At 38.1% G+C, this 13,664-nt stretch overlaps 1 long non-coding RNA gene across 1 annotated transcript in view; it reads right to left on the minus strand.

The window, feature by feature from the left end:
* The window catches only part of LOC118145695 (uncharacterized), a 33,489-nt gene that overhangs the window by 14,839 nt on the left and 4,986 nt on the right, over positions 1-13,664 (minus strand). The gene's annotated exons all lie outside the window — the stretch shown is intronic.

Raw genomic sequence — 13,664 nt, forward strand, 5'->3', positions numbered from 1 at the left:
CATGACACTGCCATGCCTCAACCACCCCTCACGTGTTCTTGATCTTGAGAAATGCTTGCTACCTTCTCTCTCTACTCACTGCTGACAGCTAATCAACCTGTAATCGCATGCCTCATTTTTTTTTTTAAGAATTTGACTTCTGGCCACAGAAACTTTTGGCATTCCAACTCATTATCATTCTCTATGACTTCAACAACCACAAGAGAGAGGCAAAAATACATGGCAAGAAGCTCAATGTGATGACTAATCAAGCAAATGCAAATTAAAACAAAACCTCATCAGTTTCAATGCTCATCAGATTTGCAAACTTGTTAAAATTATAAGCTTGACAATGTCAAGTGTGTTGAAGATATGGATGCACAACAATTCTCACACGCTGATGGAACTGTACCTTGGTACAGCCACAGTAGAGAGCAAGTTTGCAGTAAAATCCAGGTTAAAGATCAATATAGCCAGAAATATCTCTTCTAGATATATGCCCGCATGGACAGAGAAACCAACATTGCGAAGATGAGTTCAGGATTGTATATTCATGCAAAACAACCAAAATATTCATTAACAGGTCAATGGAAAATTAATTGTGGCTTATTCATACACTAAAATAGTACATACAATTTAAATAAAATTAAAAGCAATAAAAACATAAACAGAGATAATGGTTCTCTGGAGTAAAATAGAGGGTAGTGGGGCTTGAGACAGGCACAAATGGGTCTTCTTCTGTATCTATTTAATATTGCATCTTATTTACTATATTGAAAAGGAGAGAAAGGGCCAACCATGGTGGTTCACGCCTATAATCCCAGCAGTTTGGGAGGCCGAGGCAGGTGGAGCACAAGGTCAAAAGTTTGAGACCAGCCTGGCCAACATGGTAAAACCCCATCTCTACAAAAAAAAAAAAAAAAAAAAAAAAATATATATATATATATATATATATATATAGAGAGAGAGAGAGAGAGAAGAGAGAAAGAAACAGGAAACAATGAATGCAAAAGAATTCAACCTGAGTAACAGATAAATGTTTTTTAAAAGATAAAAGTATTTAGCCAATTCTTCTTGGCAACAAGATTGGAAGCCTTGGATAACGTAAGAATTTAAAATATCTCCTACCAATGTAAATGTCGCATGCACAGGAAAAAGGAGAGGTATTCTGCAGTTATTCAATTAACTTTATTGGTGTTAGACATCTAAAATTAAAATGTGCAGTAAAATAACTCATGTGAAGGATTAATTATTCTTAAATCTTTAATATTGATCACAATTACCAAATAATAATTGAATATCCACTACAACTACACTTTGTACTATAGGGAAATGATCATATACAAGTAAAAATTCTTAAAAAGCCCCCCAAAAAAAGGCAATTTGTTTCTACACCTGGCCTTACTTAAGGAGAGTAATGCTTTATTTATTCAACATCATTGCGGAATGATGTGTTTCAAATAATTTTACGCCTTGAAGTGCCAAAACATCTTTTTTTTTAATAATTATAGCCACTTGGATTGGAATCATCTTTGGAAAGCTATTACACACTTGGCTATTTTCTTCTCTTTTTTAAGACAGTAAATAGAATATGATTATAAAGTTTTTGTGTTGACCTTGGATCAAGATTAGTTAGTTAATGTCATTTGTGTCATAATTCCAAAGGACTCTTACTGTTGTCTCCAGGAAATGTACATAGTAGTAGTTCCCTTCATACTTTGGGCTGTTAAACAATAGATGTTTCTTCTGAAAACTGATCTGTTTCATATCCAAGCTATTACTTCAGTCAGTTTCACTGAGCTTGAGCAATGCCTATTCACAAATACATATTTGCCAATATCCCTTTGTTTTCGTGATGTTTCAGATCAATCTGGCCCATACTTCATAACTACCTTCACCAAAATCAATAGCTGTAATCTGTACATAAGGACTGTTTGTCCCAGCAATAAATGACTATGGGGCTGCAGGTTTTTCATTGTTGCAGCTTTTAAGTTCATGTCCTTCTTTAGTCTCATGCTGTCAGTTTGCAGCAACCGCTTTCCTATTTCTCCTGTCTGATTCGCTGTTCCTGATCTATCCTGGACTAGGAAATTATTTTAAAGTTATAATGCACGCACTGGGACTGACACGCTAAAGTCTTTCCTATGAGAGGAGTGCGTAAACTTGGGTACAAGAACCATTTCCTAAGCTCTGCATGTGTGTCTATTTCTTGCTCCTCTGGAATGCCACAGAGTAATCCAGTTGCTAGAGGCTCCCTCTAAGTAAGCCACTGCTAAGGTTGGCACCATTGTCTGCAGCTCAGAGGTGAATCAATTCTAGTGGCTTATTTGCACCATTAAAGAATTTGTCCTTCTTTTGATTCCTCTTCCATATGGATGAGATGGCATTAGACAGCACTACTTTTTTATTCTTGAAACATTTCAGATCATATTCTAGTACTTGGGAAATTGTATTAAAGGACTCCTGAAAGACTGGTAGCAAAAGCACTCATTGTAATTACCACCCCATGCTGGATTTTTTAAGTGGCCTACCAGCATTCATCTAATGCCACTTACTTCCAAACCAAGAAAAAGTTTAAAGGAGATTGTTATACTTTGTAAGCCAGTTGTCAGCAAAGGCCAGCCTGCAGGCCAAATGCTGGCAGTTTTTGCAAATACAGCTTTTTTCAAAACTCATTTCAATCGTTTATATATTATCTAACATCGCTTTCATCCTACAATATCAGGACTGAGTGGTTGAGAAAAAGACTGTATGGCCCATGAAGCCTAAAGTACTTAGCTGCACAATGTAAGCTAACCAGTCACCCACCTAAACAGACTTACTTCCACAACGAGGCAAAGCCCAATAAGATCTTTCTTTTTCTAAATGGAAAAGACAACAAATAATCAATAGTCTACAAGCCAAATGCTTTTTTTTTTTTTTTTTTTTTTTTTTGAGACAGAGTTTCGCTCTTGTTACTCAGGGTGGAGTGCAATGGCGCGATCTCGGCTCACCGCAACCTCCACCTCCTGGGTTCAGGCAATTCTCCTGCCTCAACCTCCTGAGTAGCTGGGGTTACAGGCACGTGCCACCATGCCCAGCTAATTTTTTGTATTTTTACTAGAGGCGGGGTTTCACCATGTTGACCAGGATGGTCTCGATCTCTTGACCTCGTGATCCACCCTCCTCGGCCTCCCAAAGTGCTGGGATTACAGGCGTGAGCCACCGCGCCCGGCCAGTCAAATGCTTATTAATGAGCCACTTCAATGTTGTTGGTAAATTCTTAATGTCTGACATTTTTCCTATAGGATAAAGCAAGTTACAGGCAACAGTGGAGTTTATGCAGGTACCTCACAAGAATTCCAATGATGACATCCTCTAATTGAAACAAAAGTGCATTGGAGGGTGCACATCATAATTTTATTCGAGATATAAAATTAGATAAGAGAGAGAAAAATTCTTAAATAATTATTATACAACGCAAAGCATAATTGATGTAATGTTAGACACCCAGTTTGTAGAGAATTCCACAAACACCAAGAAATGACCGGTAATTAACAGACTGTAATGCCATTAAGGCAACCCAAAGTTAATACTATTTTTAAAATAAGATATAAACATTATTTGGAGCTACTTACATTTTGTCTGGGTTATATCACTACAATATTGAGAAAAGGAAATACAATTCCTTTCTAAATTTGATACAAGAAAATAGAAATAACCCTTACAATTTAACTATTATATTTTATGATGCATATCACGGGCTTGCTTGCAGGATATAATTATATTGTTTGAGGGAACATGACTTGACTCATGTTAACCAAATCCATGAAATAACTGTTTAAATGTTATATGAGTTTCAGCATATTTATATATGTAGCACATATGTTTAATAAGCCCATCGGGTGGAACTTCATTAAAACTCAGCTTTATTTTTGTCTCCCAATGCCCTTGAAAACTATTCAGTGAATTAAGCTTCGCTCCTGCACCAGATGAAAACTTAGCAGGTCTCATAAGTTTTCTATTCATTTTAAAGTAATGAAACTGCCACTGCCACTTAAGAACAAAATTCAGTCTCATTTCAAAAATTAAGCACCCAGGCCAAGACATTAATCAACATTTCAGTCTTCACTAATCATTTCTTACACTCATGTGGTCCTTACAAAAAGCAAGGACTATATCAGGTATCTAACTTTAAAAACAACCTGAAAAGCTATAATAATCAAAACAGCATGATACCAGTGAAGGAGTAGAAACACAGGTTAGAGCAGAGCAGATCAGAATAGAGAGCCTCAAAATAGACCCACGCAAAAGTGACCTTTGAAATAGAAACAAAGGCAATTCAGTGAATAAAAGGATAGTCTTTTCAACAAATAGTGCTGGCACAATTAGATGCCCATATCCAAAAAATCAACCTAGGCCCAGACCTTAAACTTTGTACGAAAATTAACTCAAAAGGGATCACAATTTTAAATGTAAAATACAAAACTATTGAACTTTTAGAAGAAAATCTAGGTAACCTTGGGTTTGGCAATGAGTTTCTAGATTCATCCAAACCAACATCCGTGAAAGAAAAAATAGATTATAAGTTGTACTTTCTTAAGATTCATAACTTCTACTTTGCAGAAGACCCTGTTAGAAAACGAAAAGACAGACAAAGACTAGAAAAATCTTTGCAAAATACATTCTAATAAAGAACTTGTAAACAAAGAGCTCTTAAATTTCAGCAATAAGAAAGCAACCTACTTAAATAATGGGCCAAAGATCTAAACCTATACCTCATTGAAGAAGATATACAAACAGCAAATAGAATATAAAAAGATGCTCAACATCATTTGTCATTAGGGAATTTCAAATACCACTACATATCTATTAGAATGGCTAAAAAAATTTTTTTTAAATCACAATACCAGTTGTTAGTGAAAAGGGGGACAATGAGAACTCTCATTCATGGTTGTTGGAAATACAAAATTAAAGACAATTTGACAGTTTTTTACAAAGTCAAATATAGTTGTATGTGCTCCTAAGTTTTTACCCAATTGAGTTGAAACTATGTCCACACCAAAACCCAAACACAAATGTTTATAGCAGCTTTATTTATAATTGTCAAAAATTGGAAGCAACCAAGATCTCCTTCAACAGGTGAGTGAGTAAACAACTGTGAAACATTCATACAACGGCATAGTATTCTGTGACGAAAAGAACTGAACTATCAGAATCTCAACTTATGGAGGTGGAGCAAGAAGGTGGCATAGAAAGCTCCATAGATCACCTGCCCCCGCCACTAGGACACCAAATTATCAACTATCTACACAGAAAAAATACCCTTATAAGAAACAAAAAGCAGGGAGTACTCCTAGTTTCTGGTTTTAACTTCATATCACTGAAAGAGGGACTGTAGAGACAGAAAAAACAATACTGGGCCTGGTGTGGTAGCTCACACCTGTAATCCCAGCACTATGAGAGGCCAAGGTGGATGGATCATTTAAGATCAGGAGTTCAGCAGCCTGGGCAACATGGCAAAACCCCCATCTCTACTAAAAAAAAAAAATTTTAATGGCCCCTGGTGGTGATGTGTGCCTGTGGTCTCAGCTACTCAGGAGGCTGAGGAAGGAGGATCACTTGAGTCCAGGGTCCAGAGGTTATAGTGAGCCAGGATCACACCACTGCACTCCAGCCTGGGTGACAGAGTAAGACCCTGTCTCAAAAAGAAAAAAGGAAAAGAAAAACAATCCTGAATCTCTGATGCTACCACTTAGCAGCAGTGGCAGCCATGTGGTGCTGAGGGCTTCTCTGGGCACTGCGGGAGGGAGAGCACAGCAAATGTGGGGCACTGAATCCTTTCAGAGCAGAGAGAAAACCCAGATCAAACTCAGCTGATGCCCACCCACAGAGGAAGCACTTAAATCAGCCCTAGCCAGAAGGCAATCACCAATTCCAGTGGTCCAAACTTGAGTGCCCACAAACTTTGTCACCAAAGACCAAAGTGCTCTCAGTCTCTAAGTAAACTTGAAAGGAAGTTTAAAACATAAGGACTGCAATTCTTTTTTTTTTTTTTTTTTTTTTTTTTTTTTGAGATGGAGTTTCGCTCTTGTTACCCAGGCTGGAGTGCAATGGTACAATCTCAGCTCAAGGCAACCTCTGCTTCCTGGGTTCAGGCAATTCTCCTGCCTCAGCCTCCTGAGTAGCTGGGATTACAGGCATGCACCACCATGCCCAGCCAATTTTTTGTATTTTTAGTAGAGACGGGGTTTCACCATGTTGACCAGGATGGTCTTGATCTCTTGACCTCATGATCTACCCGCCTCAGCCTCCCAAAGTGCTGGGATTACAGGCGTGAGCCACCACGCCCAGCAGGACTGCAATTCTTAGAGTCCTTATGCTAAACTAGACAGAAAGGCAGTGGGCAGTGTGGGGGCATGTGACATACTGAGACACCAGCCGGGGCAGCCAAGAGAGTGCTGGCATCACCCCTCCCCCAACCCAGACTACAGAGATCATGGCTCCAAAGAGACCTCTGCCTGTAGCTTGAGGAGAGGAAAGTGAAGACTGGGGGGAACTTTGTCTTGCATTGTGGATACCAACTCAGCCACAGCAAGGTAGGGTACCAGTCAAGTGAGGCCCCCCTTTCAGGTCCTAGCTCCCAGACCACACACCCTGGGCCAGAAGAGAGCCCATTGACTTGAAGGAAAAAAACCAGACCTGCCAGCATTCATCACCTGCTAACTAAACAGCTGTTGGACCCTGAATAACCAGCCGCAATAGCCAGGTACTACATCAAGGGGCTTGCTGAGTCCCTGAGACTTGCTGACTTCAGATACCAATACCATCACATAGGGGTAGAGCACCAAGTGGGCTCTGGGGGTCTGCAATTCCAGGATTTGACTCTTGGATGGCATTTCTAGACCTGTCTGGGCCAGATGGGAGCCCATTGCCCTGAAGGGTAAGCTCCAGGTCAGGCAGCATTCACTACAAGCTGACTCAAGAGACCCTGAGCCTTAAGGGAACATTGGTGGCAGTCCGGCAGTACTCCTCTGGCCACAATGGAATAAAACTCGAATTTAAAAACAAGAATAATTTTGGAAAATATACAAATACCTAGATATTAAACAGTATGCTCCTGAATGATCAGTAGATCAATTAAGAAATTAAGAAGAAAATTAAAAATGTCTTGAGACACATAAAAATGGAAGACAACATAGGCAAACCTATGAGGTACAGCAAAAGCAGTACTAAGAGGGAAGTTTATAGCTATAAGTGCCTACATCAAAAAAGAGGAAAAGCTTTAAATAAACAATTAAACAATGCATCTTAAGAACTAGAAAACCAAGAGCAAAGCAAACCCAAATTAGTGGAAGAAAAGAAATAATAACAATAAGAGCAGAAATAAATGAAATTGAAATGAAAGAAAAACAATACAAAATATCAATGAAACAAAAAATTACTTTTTTGAAAAGTTAAACAAAATTGACAAATCTTTAGCCAAGCTAAACTAAGAAAAAAGTGAGAAGATCCAAAGAAATGAAATCAGAAATAAAAAAGGAGACATTACAAAATATACTACAGACATTCAAAGGATTATTAGTGGCTACTATGAACAACTATATGCCAACAAATTGGAAAGTCTAGAAGAAATAGACAAATTCATAGATACATACATGCTATCAAGATTGAACCAGTAGGAAATCCAAAAGTAAACAGACTAATAACAAGTAATGAGATTGAAGCCATAACAAAAAGTCTCCAAGTAAAGCAATCTACAGATTCAAAGCAATCTCTATCAAAATACTAATGACACTCTTCACAGAAACAGAAAAAAATTCCTAAAATTTATGTAGAACCACAAAAGACCTAGAATAGCCAAAGCTATCCTAAGCAAAAAGAACAAAAATGAAAGAATCATATTACCTGAATTCAAATTATACTATAGAGCTATAGTAGCCAAAACAGCACAGTACTGGCATAAAACAGACACGTAGACCAATGGAACAGAATAGAGAACCCAGAAAGAAATCCTCACACCTACAGTGACCTCATGTTCGACAGAGGTGCCAAGAACATACGATAGGGAAAAGATAGTCTCTTCTATAAATGGTGCTGGGAAAACTAGCACCCAATTGCAAAAGAATGAAACTAGACCCCTATCTCTCACCACATACAAAAATAAAATGAAAATAGATTAAAGACTTAGATCTAAGACTTCAAAACATAAAACTTCTACAAGAAAAATTGGGGAAAATCTCCAGAACATTGGTCTGGGCAAAAGTTTCTTGAGCAATACCTGACTAACACAGTCAACCAAAGCAAATGTGAACAGATGGGATTACATCAAGCTAAATAACTTCTGCACAGCAAAGGATACAACCAACAAAGTGAAGAGACAACCCACAAAATGGGAGAAAATATTTGCAAATTACCTATCTGACAAAGAATTAAGAATCGGAACATACAAAGAGCTCAAACAACTCTGTAGGAAAAATCTAATAATTCTATCAAAAGACGGGCAAAATATTTGAATAAACATTTCTCAAAAGAAGGCATATAAATGGCGAACGGGCACATGAAAAGATGTTCAACAGCGTTTATCATCAGAGAAATGCAAATCAAAGCTACAGTGAAATATCATCTTACCCCATTAAAATGGCTTATATCCAAAAGACAGGCAACAAAAAATGCTGGTGAGGATGTGAAGGAAGGGAACCTTGTACTCTGCGGTTGTGAATGTAAATTAGCATAACCACTTTGGAAAACAGCTTGGATTTTCCTCAAAAACTAAAAATTGAGCTGCCATGTGATTCAGCAATCTCACCGCTGGTATATATTAAAAAGAAAGGAAATCAGTATGTTGAAGGGATATCTGCACTCCTATATTTGTTACAGCATTGTTTACAATAGCTAAGATTTGGAAGCCACCTAAGTGTCCTTCAACAGATAAATAGATAAAAAACGTGGTACATTTACACAACAGAATACTGTTCAACCATAAAAAAAGAATGAGATCCAGTCATTTGCAACAACATAGAAGGAACTGGAGATCATTAGGTTAAGTGAAATAATCCAGGCACATAAAGACAAACATCATATGTTCTTACTTGTTTGTAGAATTTAAAAATCAAAACAACTGAACTCATAGACATAGAGAATAGAATGATGGTTCCACGTCTTTGCTATTATAAACAGTGCTGCAATGAACATAACTGTGCATGTGTCTTTATAATAGAATGATTTATAATCCTTTGGATATACACCCAGTAATGGGATTGCTGGGTCAAATGGAATTTCTATTCTAGGTCCTTGAGCAATTGCCACACTGTCTTCCACAATGGTTGAACTTATTTACACTCCCACCAACAGGGTGTAAGTGTTCCTATTTCTCCACATCCTCTCCAGAATCTGCTGTCTCCTGATTTTTTTAAGGATCACCATTCTAACTGGTGTGAGATGGTATCTCAATGTGGTTTTGATTTGCATTTCTCTAATGACCAGTGATGATGAGCATTTTTTCATATATTGACCTCATATATGTCTCCTTTTGAAAAGTGTCTGTTCATATCCTTTGCCCACTTCTAAATGGGTTTGTTTTTTTTTTCTTATAAATCTGTTTTAGTTCTTTGTAGATTCTGTATATTAGCCCTTTGTCAGATGGGTAGATCGCAAAATTTTTCCCCATTCTATTGGTTGCCAGTTCACTCTAATGCTTGTTTCTTTTGCTGTACAGAAGCTCTGGAGTTTAATTAGGTCCCATTTGTGTATTTTGGCTCTTGTTGTCAATGCTTTTGGTGGTTTAGTCATGAAGTCCTTGCCTATGCCTATGTCCTGAATGGTTTTGCCTAGGTTTTCTTCTAGGGTTTTTATGGTGTTCAGTCTTATGTTTAAGTCTTTAATCCATCTGGAGTTAATTTTAGTGTAAGGTGTCAGGAAGGGGTCTAGTTTCTGCTTTCTGCATATGGCTAACCAGTTTTCCCAACACTATTTATTAAACAAAGGATCCTTTCCCTGTTGCTTGTTTTTGTCAGGTTTGTTGAAGATCAGATAGTTGTAGATGTGTGGCATTTCCTCTGAGGCCTCTGTCCTGTTCCATTGGTACAGTAGCCTTGCAATATAGTTTGAAGTCAGGTAGCGTGATGCCTCCAGCTTTGTTCCTTTTGCTTAGAATTGTCTTGGCTATGTGGGCTCTCTTTTGGTTCCATATGAAGTTTAAGGTGTTTTTTTTCCAGTTCGGTGAACAGGGTGGTAGGTATCTTGATGGGGATAGCATTGAATCTATAAATTACTCTGGGCAGTATGGCCATTTTCATAATACTGATTCTTCCTAACCATGAGCATGGAATGTTTTTCCATCTGTTTGTGTCCTCTCGCATTTCCTTGAGCAGTGCTTTGTGGTTCTCCTTGAAGAGGTCCTTTAAATCCTTTGTTAGTTGTATTCCTATTTTTTTCTCTTTGTAGCAATTGTGAATGGCAGTTGGTTCTTGATTTGGCTCTCTTTAAGTCTGTTATTGGTGTATAGGAATGCTTGTGATATCTGCACATTGATTTTATATTCTGAGACTTTGCTGAAGTTGCTTATCAATTTCAGGATATTTCGGGCTGAGATGATGGGGTCTTGTAAATATACAATCATATAGTCTGCAAATAGAGACAATTTGACTTCCTCCTTTCCTAATTGAATACCCTTTGTTTCTTTTTCTTGCCTGATTGCTCTGCCTAGAACTTCCAATGCTATATTGAATAGGAGTGGTGAGAGAGGGCATCTTGTCTAGTGCTAGATTTCAAAGGGAGTTTTTCCAGTTTTTGCCCATTCAGTATGATATTGGCAGTGGGTTTTTTGTAAATAGCTTTTATTATTTTGAGATATGTTCCGTTGATACCTAGTTTATTGAGTTTTTAGCATAAAGGGCTGTTGAATTTTGTCCAAGGCCTTCTCTGCATTTTATTGAGATAACCATGTGGTTTTTGTTTTTGGTTCTGTTTATGTGGTGAATTACATTTATAGACTTGTGTATGTTGAACCAGCCTTGCATCCCCGGGATGAAGCCTACTTGATAGTGATGAATGCGATCAGTTTGCCAGTATTTTATTGAAAATTTTTGCATCTATGTTCATCATGGATACTGGCCTGAAGTTTTCTTTTCTTGTTACATCTCTGCCAGGTTTTGGTATCAGGATGATGTTGGTCTCATAAATTGATTTGGGAAGAATTCCCTCTTTTTGGATTGTTTGGAATCGTTTCAGAAGGAGTTATACCAGCTCCTCTTTGTATGTCTGGTAGAATTCGGCTATGAACCCATTTGGACCTGGGTTTCTTTTTTTTTTTTTTTTTTTTGGTAGGTAGGCTATTAATTCCTGCCTCAACTTCAGCCTTTGTTATTGGTCTATTCAAGGTTTCAACTTCTTCCTGGTTTAGGCTTGGGAGGGTGCAAGTGTCCAAGAATTTATCCATTTCTTCCAGATGTACTGATCTATGTGCATAGAGTCGTTTTTAGTAATCTCTGATGGTGGTTTGTATTTCTGTGGAATTGGTGGTGATATCCCCTTTATTGCTTTTTATTACATCTATTTGATTCTTCTCTCTTTTCTTTTTATTATTAATATGGCTAGCTGCCTGTCTATTTTGTTGATCTTTTCAAAACACCAGCTCCTGGATTTACTGATTTTTTGAAGGTTTTTTTATGTCTCTATCTCCTTCAGTTCTGCTCTTATCTGAGTTAGTTCTTGTCTTCTGTTAGCTTTTGAGTTTTTTTTTTTTTTTATCTTGCTCCTCTAGCTGTTTCAATTTTGATGATAGGATGTCAATTTTAGATCCTTTCTTGCTTCTCATGTGGGCAATTATTGCTATAAATTTTCCTCTGGACACTACTTCAAATGTGTCGAGACAGGATTAAGTTCTATCACCCAGGCTGGAGTACAGTGGCATGTTCTTAGCTCACTGCCACCTCTATCTCCCAGGCTCAAGCAAACTTGCCACCTCAGCCTCCCAAGTAGTTGGGACTACAGGTGCTTGCCACCACACCTGACAAATGTTTGTATTTTTTCTAGAGATGTGGTTTTGTCATGTTGCCCAGGGTGGTCTTGAACTCCCAGGCTCAAGCCATCCTCTTGCTTTTGCCTCCCAAAGTGCTGGGATTACAGGTCTGAGCTGCCACGCCCAGCCATGGAACTATTCATAATCATTGCTTTCAAAATCTTGTATTTTTTTCCTCACATCTCATTTTGGCAAACCACATCTATTACCTCCGTTGAAACTTCAACTTTAATGCCTTGGCCTTTTTAATGGTTGTTTTTTAACTGTTACTTTAGGTTCAGGAGTAGAGGTGAAGGTTTGTTATACAGCTAAACTCATATCAGGGGGCTTGTTGTACACACATTACTTAGTCACTCAGGTATTAAACCCAGTACCCAATGGTGATCTTTTCTTTTCCCCTCCCACCTTCCACCCTCCACTCTCAAGTAGACCCCCTCATTCAAGTTGTTCCCTTCTTTATATTCATAAGTTCTCATCGTTTAGCTCCCACTTATAAATGAAAGCATGTGGTATTTGATTTTCTGTTCCTGCATCAGTTTGCTAAAGATGATGACCTCCAGCTCCATGCATTTTCCCGCAAAAGACATGATCTCATTATTTTCTGCATAAATGTCCAGTTATGTAGGTATATAAGAACATATTCAGGGACCAAGAAATACTGATGAGATAACTTAGTCATTAAACAATGCTAAAGATAAACTTATAACTTTATATCTTACCTCCCTAACTATATTATAACCTCCTCTAGTGTTATAATCACATCTTCTACGTCTTTGCAGTGCATACACACATACACACACACAAACACACAGGTATAGAAACATAATTCTATCCTAAAATTGACTCAAGAAATGCTGGTAGTTGATTTGATGATGTATCTTTGTATACTTAATCCTCCAAAAGCAATCAAGCATGAATCTGAGGTCAGAAACACATACTTTGGAGCCAGAATTTGAACGGCTGGGTTTCCAGCTAAGTCACTGGTAACCACCTGCAAAGCTGGCTTGGTTTATCATCAGCCACAGATTCACACAAGTCAACCCTGAAGATCAATGGATGCCAAATATTTCATCCAGAGCAAACTGAACACCCAAATATACATCATAATACATCATCCAGGTCAAATATTATTTTTTACCTTGTAATTTATCTGAATCCTTAAAAATAACATTATGAATTGGAGGATTAGCCCCTCTAAAATTGGCAGCCACAGAGCTTAAAATTCAGGTGAAATGCATCATTTTCACCCACAAGCTAGGAAATCAGCTCTGTTCACTAAGTATGTAACAGTGGGGATATGCCCATCACTTCGCTGGTTTAAAGAAAAATCTTTTGCTTCTGAATGGTTCTGAATGTTTCTTCCTTGGCCAGTGATGCCATTTTCCTTTCATTTCCTTTCATTACTTTGTGTAAACTCCTCCACTACACAGTGTCTCAAGTTTTTCACCTTCTGTGTAGGGCCTTACAGGGACTCAGCACTGTGGGACAACAGGCTGTGCATGGACAATGGATGGATTGGTGGGTATTGAATACCACCCACTCACTCCAGCCCCAGTTCTCACCAAGGCTGGGTTTCTTCCCTCCTCACTTCCAACACTCCAGTCTGCACTGTTTTCCCACCTCCTCTTAGTCTTTCCTATCCACTAGCTCCATACTTACCTTGCCTTTAGGGATGGAAAATTCT

Source organism: Callithrix jacchus, chromosome 10 (assembly GCF_049354715.1).
Source record: "Callithrix jacchus isolate 240 chromosome 10, calJac240_pri, whole genome shotgun sequence".
NCBI lineage: Eukaryota > Metazoa > Chordata > Mammalia > Primates > Cebidae > Callithrix > Callithrix jacchus.